The 12,620-nt window shown below is 55.2% G+C and overlaps 1 long non-coding RNA gene across 1 annotated transcript; it reads right to left on the bottom strand.

Moving 5' to 3' along the window:
* Positions 1-1,598: 1,598 nt before the first annotated feature.
* LOC125081187 (uncharacterized) lies at positions 1,599-6,701 on the bottom strand. Its single transcript, XR_007121605.1, has 3 exons — positions 6,498-6,701; positions 2,347-2,571; positions 1,599-2,011 (listed from the first exon to the last, which is right to left on the bottom strand). It is a non-coding gene; the product is annotated as an uncharacterized LOC125081187 (long non-coding RNA).
* Positions 6,702-12,620: the final 5,919 nt, after the last annotated feature.

Here is a 12,620-nt window from a genome sequence, read left to right as displayed (position 1 = left end):
ACCCAGCATGGACCCCACGCTTTGGCATTTGGAGGTCCCGAAGGCTTTCCCTCTCTGAGTCCCAGGTTCAAATGCAGACAGTTGGCTTTTCTTTGCTCCAGGGGGTCCTGTGGTGTAGGGACCAACTGACCAAGAAGAAGGTCTATAGAGGTTCTTGTCATGCATGGTGGGGACTGTCCCTCCGGACACAGGAAGACACATGTTCCCCAGTCTCCTCTCAACTGGGCGAGGTCGGGACGCTGCGTGTGAGACAGCAGGTAGTAAGAGGGAGGGATCCCCCCCTCTGGCCATTCTCCTGTGGCTGGTGGTGGGCCACGGGCCCTGTGGGACGAAGGTGACCCCCAGGCCACTGCAGGGCAGCAGCCTTGGGGAGCAGAGCCCCCAGGCCTTGGTCACCCCCCGCCTCGACTCTTACTTGAGAGACAAGTGCGTCTCCAAAGAAAGCATTCCACGTTCTGAAGCGCAAATCTCGGGAGCGTCACCTGAGTCCGCACGTCACGTCCTCGGTACCTGTGCGCCGGCCGGGAGGGACTCTGTGGGCCAGCGGGGGCTGCCGTGGGGTCTGCAGGTGGAGGGCGATGGTGTAGGAAGATGCCCATCTGGAACGGTGCATTGTCGGGGGTCCCGCACGCCTCAACCCATCTTTCCCTCTCGCCTCTGTGGCCACGGAGGGCATCGAAAGGGGCATCAGGGCCCCTGCCTTTTCGGGAGAAGAGAGGAAGCTAGGCTGTGCCAGGTCCCCTGCGGGGGTCACTGATGATTCCCGCCTCCTCCGTCTTCCCGGGCTCCTCACCAGCTGCCCAGGATCAAGAGGAAGCATCTGAGTGTGAGTGTGCCTGTGTGTGTGTGACTGTGAGTGTGTGTGTGTGTGAGTGTGTGTGTGTGTGTGTGTGCACATGCTCTCTGTCTGACAGAATCAGTCCAATTCAGTGAGGGAATGGGTCGGTCGGACAGGCCTACCAACAGCCAGACCTTTTAAAAATCGGCGTCCCCTTGCTAATCAGTCCAATGGTGTTAGTTCAGGTAAACAGAGCTGGGATGGTGATCGGGATGGGAGTCCTGGGGCCGGGAGGGACAGGACAATTGGCCACATGGAGGACACTTGTGGTTGGCTCTCCTCGTGGCTGAGTAGCGGTGAGCGCCTCGTGGAGTCATTATACACAGGGAATGAATTTTAAAAATTCATGCTTCCCCATGTTCTTCTCTTCATCACATGGTTCTTTAAAAATATCATCCTCAAAAGGCTATCTTAAATATTTAACAGGATCGTTCTTGATTAAAATCTAATAAAAGGTGGGGGTTGCCTTCCACATAAAACACACACATTCAGCCCAAGGGGCCCCTCCAGGGAAGTCCACGCGCTCAAGGGCGGGGTCCTGCTCCCGTGCGAGTTCTCTGCGTGTCCCGCCTCTGCTTCTGTCTCAGGAGTCCAGGACACCTGGTGTTTCCCTTCACCTGGGAGGTCTACACCCAGCTCCAAGGATGGGGGTCCCACTCCTGGGGACCCGCAGTTTCTGCTCCGTGTCCCCCGTGAGCAGCTAATGAGATGGCTTTCACCTAATGGTTCGGTTAGGACGAGGGGTGCAGTCGTTGTCTGAGGTTTTATTGTGCAGCCCCGAGCTGGCCCAGCGCCGAGCCAGCCAAGCAGAGACCCCGCAGGGGTGTCCTGGGGATGAGACTGGGGGACAAGCATGCTGCCTGACTCCTGGTCATTTCCAAAGGCGAGGACTCATTTACACCTGAACATCTTCGTCTCTGGGCAAGACTGCATTTGCCCTGGAGAAAATCCTTCTTGTAGCAGCATTCTTTTGAGACCGAATCTGCATTTGAGGGTAGAGGAGGCACCATCGAAGTGACGTTCCGTGATGTCCCGTCCCGTGGGTGGAACGCGTGCCTGTGTTAGCACGGGGAGTGTTTCTGCTAGCTTCGTCGCCTTTAAACTGTTAAAAGCATTGAAACGACTGGTCGCCCAGACGCTTTAAACCAGTTCCTCTCAGGGCCCAGGAGAGTCCTTGAGATCTGAAAAATGGAGGAGAGACAAATTAAATGATAATATTGCACCTGCTCTGATCTGTAATTTCGACTCTTGTAATGAAAAAACAGTGCACGGCTTTGCCTTTCTGCTGCAAGCTTTCGTCACAGTTGTTCAGGTTACAAATAAAGAGCCCTCCACACCCTCCCCACAAGCAGAGCACGTCCTCCTCCCCCCAGGGCCGCCAGGGCTGGACACGGAATGCACTTTCCGAGCCGGAAGCCCCCGTTCTCCCCGGCAAGTTCGAAGGGCTCCCGGTTCCCTTCGAGAGGCTCCGTCCATGGTTCGGTATGGCGATGCTGTCTCGTGCTCACCGGGGTCTGGCCTGCACGGAGGGCCCCCCCGTCACGTCTGTGTCCCTGCAGAGGGCAGAGAGCCCAGGCTGGAGGACTTCCCATAAACAAGCTGGTCCGGAAGCTTTGCCTGTCACCCTGCGGGCCCGCGTTCGTGCTCATGGCTCCACCTGGCTGCAAGGGAGGCTGGGAAGTGAGGTCTTCCGCAGGGTGTCCTGGGGGGCAGCTCAGGTGTTCTGGAAGGTTCTGAAAGGAAAAGAAGCTTCTGGGGGCAAAGAGTGGTCACTGCCATAGCCATTGAGGCACTGGACAGTTGCACAGAGCGGAGCTGTTTGTCCGCTCGTCACGTGTGGCCACACCTCAGGGGCTTAAACAACACAGGTGCATGGTCTGTCACTCAGGACTCACCAGGGTCCCACATCCAGGTGTGTCCACACCCGGCACCCAGCAGGTGCCCAGGAAGGGGGTGTTCTTGGCCTCTCCCTCTGTGTCGGGTGGTCTCTGGGCAGGACCCCAGTCTGTCCACAGCGTCCCCCGCCCGCCCCTGCACCTGCCAATGTCCACACTCCCCTTTCCATGACGACACCAGTCCCACTGGATTAGGGCTGCCCTGCCCCCGTGCGACCTCGTCTCCATCCAACTGGTCACGTCTGCAGTGGCCACATTTCCAAATAGGGTGCTGGGGATTTCAACTTCAATGTATCTTTTTTGGGGGGACACAATTCAGCCCATAGGAAAGGTTCTGTCCAAGTTGAGGGGAGGTGGGGAGGGTGAGCAGCAGGGGTCCATGGGGGGGTCTGTGCTGTGAGACTTTATCCCTTTGAAGAGTGGGGACGTGTGACGTCTTAGCCTTCTTCATAATTCTCATCTGTATCCATGAGGCCCACAGTAGAAGAGACACAAACCCACAAGGACAGGACAGAAAGGGACACGGCCATCGAGTTGGGTACCCCAGAGCCAGCTGGGAGTGCAGACACTCAGACCAGTGCTTGGCCCGGGCGTGGCGGGCGGTGAGGAGGGGCACAGCCCGGGATGGGGGCGGTATCCAGAGGAGAGACGACCTCCTCTCGACGTGGTTTGGGGGGTCAGTACCGTGGAGGCAAATGAGTGAGGGCACAGGTGGAAGGTCAGTTTGGGCAGAAAGGCAACCATGAACATCAGGAAAGGCAAAAAGTTGCACAAGAAAATAAGCATCTCACCACGTAAGTGGGGGAGCTCTGAACGGTATTTACAGCACCAAACTGCTACACACGCCCGACGCTAGTTAGGAAACACGAGGATGGAAGGAAGGGGCAGAGAACCAGTGTGGGGGCGAAACCTTCGCTCCCCACAGGAGGAAGCAACGGGGCAGCTCTTCACGGTACTTATGCACGTGAGGAAGGTTCTAGAAACAACAGCTAGGACAGGAGTGTACGGGGGTACCCAGTGCTGGGGGGGTGCTGTTCTGCGTCATCGATTGGCCAAATCCTGTTCCTTCTCAAACGTATTATCTTGATGAACTAGAGGAGGACTAATGTCCTTGAATGCTTTAAAAAGGTGTGTGTGGGGGCGGCTGGGTGGCTCCGTGGGTGAAGCCGGTGCCTTCAGCTCAGAACATGGTCTCAGGGTCCTGGAATCGAACCCCCCGTCGGGCTCTCTCTCAGCAGGGGGCCCGCTTCCCCCCACCCCTGCCTGCTTGTCTGCCTGCCTGTGATCTCTGTCAAATAAATAAATAAAATCTTAAAAAAAATACAAAGTGTGTAGGTCAGACCCCGGTGGGTGGCTCAGCGTGGAAGCCCTGGGGACGCAGGTGCAGAGGGCGGGAGCAACTCCCCACCTCATGGGAGCGACAGCTGGGGCTGAGTTGATGCGGGGGCAGTTCCTGTCTCTCCAGATGCCAGCAGCACGTCCCCAGGCAGGACAGTCAGGGACAGCTGTCCAAGACGCCCACACCCGAGACCCCGGCTGGATGCCCAGCTCAGCAGGCAGCGTGATCCCGATGGAGAACGCACGAGGGGAGGAAAACGGGGTCGGTGGCCTGGTGGGGCTGGGAGGGGACATGTTGCAGTGGGGGAGTGGCCTGAAAACACACCCTGGGGTCATCTTTCCCCTCTTCTGCGTCTGCGCTCTGTTGCTGATTCCGCCCCACACCGTGAAGCTCTGGGCCTTGAGGGGCTGCCCACACCACCGTACCTCTGGCCGGGGACCCACTCTGGACGCTTGAAGATGAATGTCTAGAGCTCCGGTCTCTCTGGTGCCCAGCGATGCCTGCGGCAAGGGACACAGAGGACAGCAGGGCCAGCCTGAGGTGATGTGGCTTGCCCAGACTTTGGGCTGCCCTCTGTGGCCAGGGGGCCTGGGGTCAGCCTTTGGGGACACTTGTTCCTCCCATCAGAGAGGACTTTCTGTCCTCGGCCATCGCTGTGGTCCCCAAACAGCTCAGAGCCTCCCTTCCGAGTGGGGCTGTGCTGGGCGTGGTCAGGCTCTCCAGCCCACCGGTCTGCCCTTGGCTACGAAGGACGAGGCTGAGAAGTGACATGCCAGACTCTTGTCTGGAGGGGCTGAGCGGTGTCCCCGTGTCCCTCAGGCGCTGATGGATGCCCACCCTCCGCCCCCGCCCCAGTGGTTCGTGTGGAGAGAATTCCCCGGCTTTTCTCTGTGATTTCCTCCTTACTAACAGGACGTCCAGCTGTTGGCCTCCACGAAGGAGGGGAAAAGGAGCTTGTTTTTCTTCATGAACGTGCCTGCTACCTAAAGCGACTCATTTGAAAATTCATTTCGGCAGAGGCCACGGCATCTGTTACCGTTTTCCAGGCCCCCAGGGCTCAGGAGCTCGCCTTGCCGCCTCAGCAAGCCCCGCACCAGCATCTTCGCTGCCTTCCCAGGTGTTGACAGCAGTGAGGGGCAGCTGGGAGGGAACCGCCCCGTTTCCGCACTGGGACAGACAGACGGGTTTGACAGCCAGACCCCCGCAGACAGGTATGCGTGGCTGGCCGCCCTTCCTCTCGTGCCCGAGCGAGCCCTAAGGATGCCCCCTCGCGGAGTCCTCCAGGCCCAACCTTCCGGGCGGCAGAGGCCAGAATCCATCGTCCTCCTGGAGCGCCGCAGGGGTGGCTGAGGGCTGTCGTCGCGGGGGTCCCTGGAAACCCGCTGCAAGAGAGGCCGTTGATAAGACAGGTTGAGCAGCAGCCTGAGCAACTCCGATGGTGAGGGCTGGGGCTGGGGTCTGGGTGGACCCAGCGGTGGCTTCTCCTGCACCGTGAATTGGACCTTCTGTTTTTCCCAAACCGTCGTTTCCTGCAATCTGGAGACCAAGCCCTGAGCCTCAGTCCCCCGTAACCTCAAAGAATAAACTGCCTAAAACTCCGTCCAGTTAGTCTGCTTAAGAAAGAGAATAGATCGTCTACACCAGGATCCCCACCAGCTCCCCGTGTGCGGACAGCCTGGGCCGCGGAGGATGCGGGGGCCGCGGCGGCCACCAGGGGGCGCGGGCGCCACTTGGAGAAAGTGACAAAGCGCCCTGCGGGGTGGGAAGGGGGAAGGACCCCAGCACAAGGAGGGGCTCCCTCTGTCCCAGCTCCAGCGGGGGACCAGCGCCCGGCACTGCCGGGGAGCCTGTGTCTCTGGCAGATGTGGGCCTGGGTGGCAGCGGCTTGTTCTAGAAGCCGGAGGCGGGCCTTGAGGCAGAGCTCCAGGACCGCGGCCGCCCGTCCTCCAGTGCCCCGCCGCAGCTCGTGTCCCCGGGAAGCACACTGGCCACAGGCCCGCATCTGGGGGAGCTTCCGGCAACCACGGGAGTGTGTTAGAGCCAGAATGGGGGTCTCCTCTGGTGCGGGTCCCCACAGCAGTGAGAAGTGGTGTCCAGAAGGCTGATGCGATTCCCAGGGTGGCCCTGAACTGTCCCAGACGGAGCAGGAAAGGCACCTGTGGGGTGGATCTTTCTGGAATGCTGGGTCTGAGGACCGTTTGGTCAGCAGGCTTCCCTCCCCCTCCCCAGGTGTGTGGGTGGGGGGCGGGCAGCAGAGGCCCAAGGTTAGGCTTGCCTGAGAGAGGCTGGCGCCCTGCGCTCCCAGGCCTGCGCCCTCCATGTCTGAAGACATTTTTGGGACGGAGGAGAGGAGATGCCGCTGGCGGTGAGTCAGGAGGTGCCTCTGTGTCCGGTTTCACCATCCTGCAATGGGAATAATCCGTACCTTGTCAGTCAGTAGGGTTAGGGGAGGTAGTCCAGACGGAGCACTGGAACAGCGGCCTCAGGCACCAGGCTGCGGTGGAGGGTGGCTGGGCTGCTCACCAGCACCTTCGGGGCCGCAAGACCAGTTGTAGGAACACCCGGGCGGCCCTGGGTGGCTCTGCCGCCTGCTAAGCCGCTGAGGGCCTGCTGGCTGAGGCTGTCATCACCAGGCCCTTCGGAATGTATTTGTTGGTTCTAGAGTGCTGGGCGCACTGTGGGGCCCTGGCTACCCAGTCCCAGACCCTTCCCCTTCCTCCGTGACATCTTCCCTCTCTCTGGGATTGTGGATTCCACAGCAGAGCATGTGGCAGAGGTCACACAGCACAGCGCGTGGCATCGGGTCCTGTCCTTCAGAGCCGTGGGGAGAAGGGGCACCGGGAGAGCGATGAGGCACCCTGTGCTGGTTGATTCCAGGCTCTTGGCCCAGATCTTATTTTTCTTTAGTCGGTTTCCACCATTTTGCCTTCGACAAAAAGGTTAATCCAACAGAAGCATCTGACTGACTGCTTCTTCCGCTCGTGGGTGCGTTGATTGATCAGTAAATTGTCACTGATCTCTATGCTGCGTGTTGTATCTGTACGGCTGAAGGGTCCGTCCTAGTGATTCTTTAAAAATAAGCCCAGTCTCCTCCAGAGGACAATAGAAACGTTCACCTCCAGACACAGGCAGTTTCATGAAACTTTCAGATAATCAATTCTGGGTTATATTTACTGTACTTTGCCTTTGTAAGATGCAGGAACCCGGCGAGAGCCCTCTGTAACCGGGTGCTACACGGAATACCCCCTATAGCTCCAACCCAGTCCTGTAGAGTGAAGGGGGCCATTGCCGATGACGCTGACAGGCGTGAACCGCACAGAAAAGACCAAGACCTAACTTTCCTGATACACAAATTGGACCCCAGAAGTGAGAAAATAGCAACAGTTAGAAAACAAACCACTTTGCAGGAACTGATCAGAAAACTCACAAGAGAAATACAGACAGCTGATCACTGCAGTAAAAACCACCAGTCTCACCAGGGATCAGAGAAGCGCCAGGTAAAAATGAGAGAGCATTTCCACCTGCAGAGCCGCAAACACGCGAGATTCAGCGCGAGAGTGTGAATGGGCACAGCAGAACCAAAGGGAATGTCACGGGACTGATCCCAAGGTTAGAGCCATGAGTGCCGGAAGTCCGAGAGTTTCGTTGTTAGAGCTCTGGCAGTAGACATACTCAGGCAGGGTCACAAGGACAAATGGACAAGTGTGTCTGCCTGACCTGTCATGACGATGAAAAGTGGGAGATGACCTTACATTCTACAGGCAGCAAAACTTAAGTAGCTGGAAATCTGTTCTTCTTCTGTTTTTTTTTTTTTCTTTAAGATTTTATTTATTTATTTATTTTAAAGATTTATTTCTTCATTTTAGAGAGAGAACACGGAGCTCCAGGTCGAGTGCTCTCCAGAAAATATTTGCAAATTATATCTCTGATTAGGGGGTGATACTCAGACTATATGATGAATTTCCACAGTTCAACAATAAAAATTAACCCGATTAAAGAACGGGCAAAGGAACCAAGGGCACATTTCTCCAAATGTGAACTACAAATGGCCCAGCGAGCAGGTGAGAGATGCTTAGCACCACTAAAATCAGAGAAATGCACATCAGAGCCACAGCGAGGTGTCATTTCACGTCTGTTCAGGATGACTTCCACCAAACAAACAGAAAATAACAAGCGTTGGCAAGGATATGAGAAGTTGGAACGTGTTATGGCTTTGGTAGGATGGAAACATGGTCCAGCTGCAATGGAAAAGAGTGTGGAAGTGCCAAAAAATAAAAAGTAGAACTACCTTGTGATCCGGCAATCCCACTTCTGGGTATAGACCCAAAAGAAGTGAAAGCATGGTCTCAATGAGATATTTATATGCCACACCCACAGCAGCATTATTCTCGATAGCCAAGAATTGGAAGCAACCCAAATGTCCGTTGATGGGTGAATGGATACACAAAATGTGGTCTGGACAAACAATGCTCTTCAGCCTTAAAAAGGAAGGAAATCCTGACACGTGCTACGACACGGATGGACCTTGAGGACAGTACGCTGAGTGAAACAAGCCAACCACAGGGCAAATACTGTGTGATTACCCTTATAAGAGGACCCTAGTGGAGTCAGATTTAAGAGACAAAGTAGGATGGTGGGCGCCAGGGTCTGGGGGAGGGGAATGAGAGTTAGTGTTTAATGGGGACAGAGTTACAGTTGGGAAGATGGAAAAGCTCTGGAGATGGACAGTGGCAATCGTGCATGTTTCTATCACATTACTTTATGTTTTATTTTTACTATTTGTAGGTATTAAAATAGACCTAGAAGTATACAGATCACATTGTATTTACTCCTGGAAGTAAAAGTTGGAGGAGAGACTTCTTTAACTTATCCATTTCTACACCATTTGGCACTTTCAGAAGGAAAGGATATTACTAGTACAGTTTTTTAAACCAGAAAAATAAGTTTTAATATTGATATAGCTTAGATGGGTAGTTAGGGAGAGAGATGATAAGTTTGTTACCTAACTACCTAAGTGCTTGCTTATGAATGCTGAAATGCAGTCCTCTACTCTATCTTAAGAATGATTATCATTTTTACTTCTCCAGGTAGAATTTGTTGTTTTTACTTTTGTGCACTTACGCTTCAGGATTGTAATCCTGGAAACCAGAGGTAAGGTCCTATAAAGTGGGTTGTAAAATTCTCCTGGTGGGCTCCTCTGTAGAGTGCCATAGTAGCAACCCAAAGCAGATTAGAGCAAATAAAAGGAGTAAAGACATCATTATGATGGTGACAATGATGGTGGTGATGATGACGATGATGGTGGTGATGGTGATGATGGTGGTAATGGTAGTGATGATGGTCGTGGTGATGGTGATGATAGTGGTGATGGTAGTGATGGTGATGATTGTAATAATGATGATGATGATGGTAATGATGATGATGGTGATGATGGTGGTGATGTTGGTTATGGTGGTGATGGTGATGATAATAGTGACAATGATGATGATGGTGATGACGATGGTGGTGATGGTAGTGATGTTGATGATGGTGATGATGGTGTTGATGGTTGTGATAGTGGTGATGATGATGGTGGTGATGGTGATGATGATGGTGATGCTGATGATGGTGGTCATGGTGATGACAGTTAGCATTCATTGAGCTCATATGCTTCCAAGGCTATCACAACCCCAGGAGACAGGTACTGTTACTGTGCCCCTTCTACAGGTAAGGAGAAGGAGACACCAAGAGTCATCAGCCAAGAATGTGTAGCTAGGAATGGGTGAGGCCCTGGACTTGAGCCCAATTTGGGAACCACTGTCCTGTTCTGCCTTTCCTCATCTCCACTGCAGAAGAGAGCAGAAGTCATCTGGGCACAGCAGAGCAGAGCCCATGGGACAGGGATGCCTTCGGGAAGAGGGCGCAGATCCCATGGGTCTGTACAAAGGGATGGGCTCAGGCTCACTGCACCAGGAAGCTCCAGGAGTGCGCTCAGCTCCTCACCGTGAAGTGGAAGTGGGCGAGAGGCAGGTGCACACGATTCCGCAGGCGTTGCCCGGCTCTCCTGCGGTTGCATTCCCAGTAACAGAAGAGGAGTCCAGCCGGGGGCTCATTTCCACGGCCCAGCAGCTTCGGGCTCCCTGGGGAGGGGAAGCTGCAGCTGTAGGACTGAGGGTCTGGCTCTGACCCGGGGCTGAGCTGCGATGAGGTTCCCCCAGGGGAGGGTGTCTGTGCCTGGGCTCTCACGATTTCGTTTTTTTTTTTGGAATCAGTTGCCCCAGGGGCCAGCTGCTGAGAGGGAAGACTGACTCATCTCAGCGGGAGAATTTGACTCCGGGATTAGAAACTCTACCTGGTTAGTGCTGACTTCTGCCTGGGCCAGTTACGTCTGCCCAGACCCGCAAACTTCCTTGTTGACTAATAGAGCCTTTCAGGGCTTGGCTTCCAGGCCCTGGCTCCTAGTTTCCCACTCAATTTGCAGTTTCTCTGCCCATTTCTCCCTCTCACGGCCTGGGAAATGGAGTGGCTCCACCTAAGAGGGTTTTCCAAATGACAGAAATCTGGAGAAATGAATTCTCTGGCAAATGTTCCCTGTTATTTCCAACTAAACACACTATGAATGAATACCCCACCTCGGGAGGGCGTGGGTAATTTGGGAGAGGTTTCAATATATTTGTACTGGGGAAAAAAGGAGTTTGGGCAAAGCTCTAGAAGCTCCCGGAAGTCTGGGCACAGCGGGCCAGGCAGCAGGGGCTGGCCGGTGTTTTGCTGTGCTTCTGGAAAAGCAAACACTGTAGGAAACAAAAAGCCGACAGAGATGTCGGCATCTGCCAGATCTGTAGGCCAGAGTCTAGGCCAAGGTGTCATGGGACACGGTCCCCCCGAAGGCAGGAGGGCGGGCGATCCTTGGGGACTGCCTGGGGCGTTCCTTGGCTCTGCAGTCCCAGGCTTCAGCAGGGCCTCCCTGGGTCTTCCCATTGTCCTCTTCTCTTCACTGCTCTGTGTCCATGTTTCCTCTTGACAAGAACCCAGCCCTGCTGGATCAGAGCCACCCTAGTGACCGCGTCTTTGCCTGGTTAAGACTGCAATGACCCTCTTTCCAAACAAGGTTACATTCTGAGGTGTCCTGGTCGAGCTTCCACTTATCTTGGGGTGGGGAGCGTAGGTGAGCCCATCACCCACAGGGTAAAGACCAGGGAGATCTCCAGAGAGACGGTTCCACGCGGAAGGACTGGGAAAGGAAGCGCTCGCCGACTTGTCTAGGCTGTGACCTCGAGGGGAGCCGGGGTGTCCGGACAGCAGACGACCAGGTACCAAGTTCACGTGCTGGATTTAAAATGAGAGGCCAGGGGCGTCTGGGGGGCTCAGTGGGTTAAGCCTCTGCTTCCGGCGCAGGTCATGATCTCAGATCATGAGCCTGTGTCCCCCTCTCTCTGCCTGCCTCTCTGCCTACTCGTGATCTCTGTCTGTCAAATAAATAAATAAAATCTTAAAAAAAAATTAAAAAAATAAAACAAGAAGCTATTTTATGTTAAACACTGGTTCATAACAGCAGGTACCGGGGGGTTCACAGCTTCCCTCCCCCCTTCCCTCATTCTTTCATTTCTGTTGAACTCCTACTAGAATTCTTGTTCCCAGTGGTTTTAAATGACCAACTGTACAACTGCAAAGTCCGCTATGTGCATCTTAGGAAACGCAACAATTTCATTTATGAGAAACCTTTGAGCGGGGGCTTTTCTGTGTGCCCAGATTTCTAAAAGGACTCAGAGCTCGTTGCTAATCCTATGATGTAAAATAAAGTGCAGACTCCCTCCTTCCGGACACGTGAAACTTTGAAATGAGCTTTCCAGTGACTCGTTGACGTGGTAACCTTTTCCTGGCCAGCCTGGCCAGCTAGCGGGTGTCCGAGGGAGACGCGGATAGTGATGTGTGGGGGGCGGGGGCAGGGAAACCCCAGACCTAGCTGGGCAGGCCGCTCCTGCGGAGGCCTACTGACTCCCGCAATGTGAGAGCACCGGCTCGCAGCCATCCCTAGGGCCTGTGGCGGGAACTAGAGTCAGGAGGCGGCTCACCAGGGGCACGGCCACTCTCCTCAGCCCGCCATCCTGCTCAGAGCTTAGCCATGCACCTGTCCTGCCCTCGTTGGGTCTTTGCAACTAAGGTGATTAACAGGAAGCTAGGGGACGGGGACGCCAGCTGCTCAGACTGGCGGGGGGCAGTAGGCCCTGAGCAGGGGAGAATGAGGACGGGTATGGAAGCAGGCGGGAGGCCAATGAGGCACAAGGTGAAGGGTGGCCGCGGACCCCCTGGGTGCAGGGCACACAGCACTGTGCCCAGAAAAGGCGGGTTCTGAGGGTGTCAGTGTGGGGCGGCAGCTCCGGGATCTTGGGACATTCTGAGCCAGCAGCCAGTGTCCCTCCAGGGTGGGTCCCCACAGCCCCGCTGGCCTCGGCTGGTGGAGGCTGGCACCGGAGGCAGGAGGTGTGGATGGCCCAGTGCAGCCCAGCCCTACGTCCACGGTGCCACGATGCTCGCTGACACTGTGCACGGGGTGACAGGACGACCCAGG

Source organism: Lutra lutra, chromosome 11, assembly GCF_902655055.1.
Source record: "Lutra lutra chromosome 11, mLutLut1.2, whole genome shotgun sequence".
Classification (NCBI taxonomy): Eukaryota; Metazoa; Chordata; class Mammalia; order Carnivora; family Mustelidae; genus Lutra; species Lutra lutra.
This window is presented reverse-complemented; position numbering and strand designations above follow the sequence as displayed.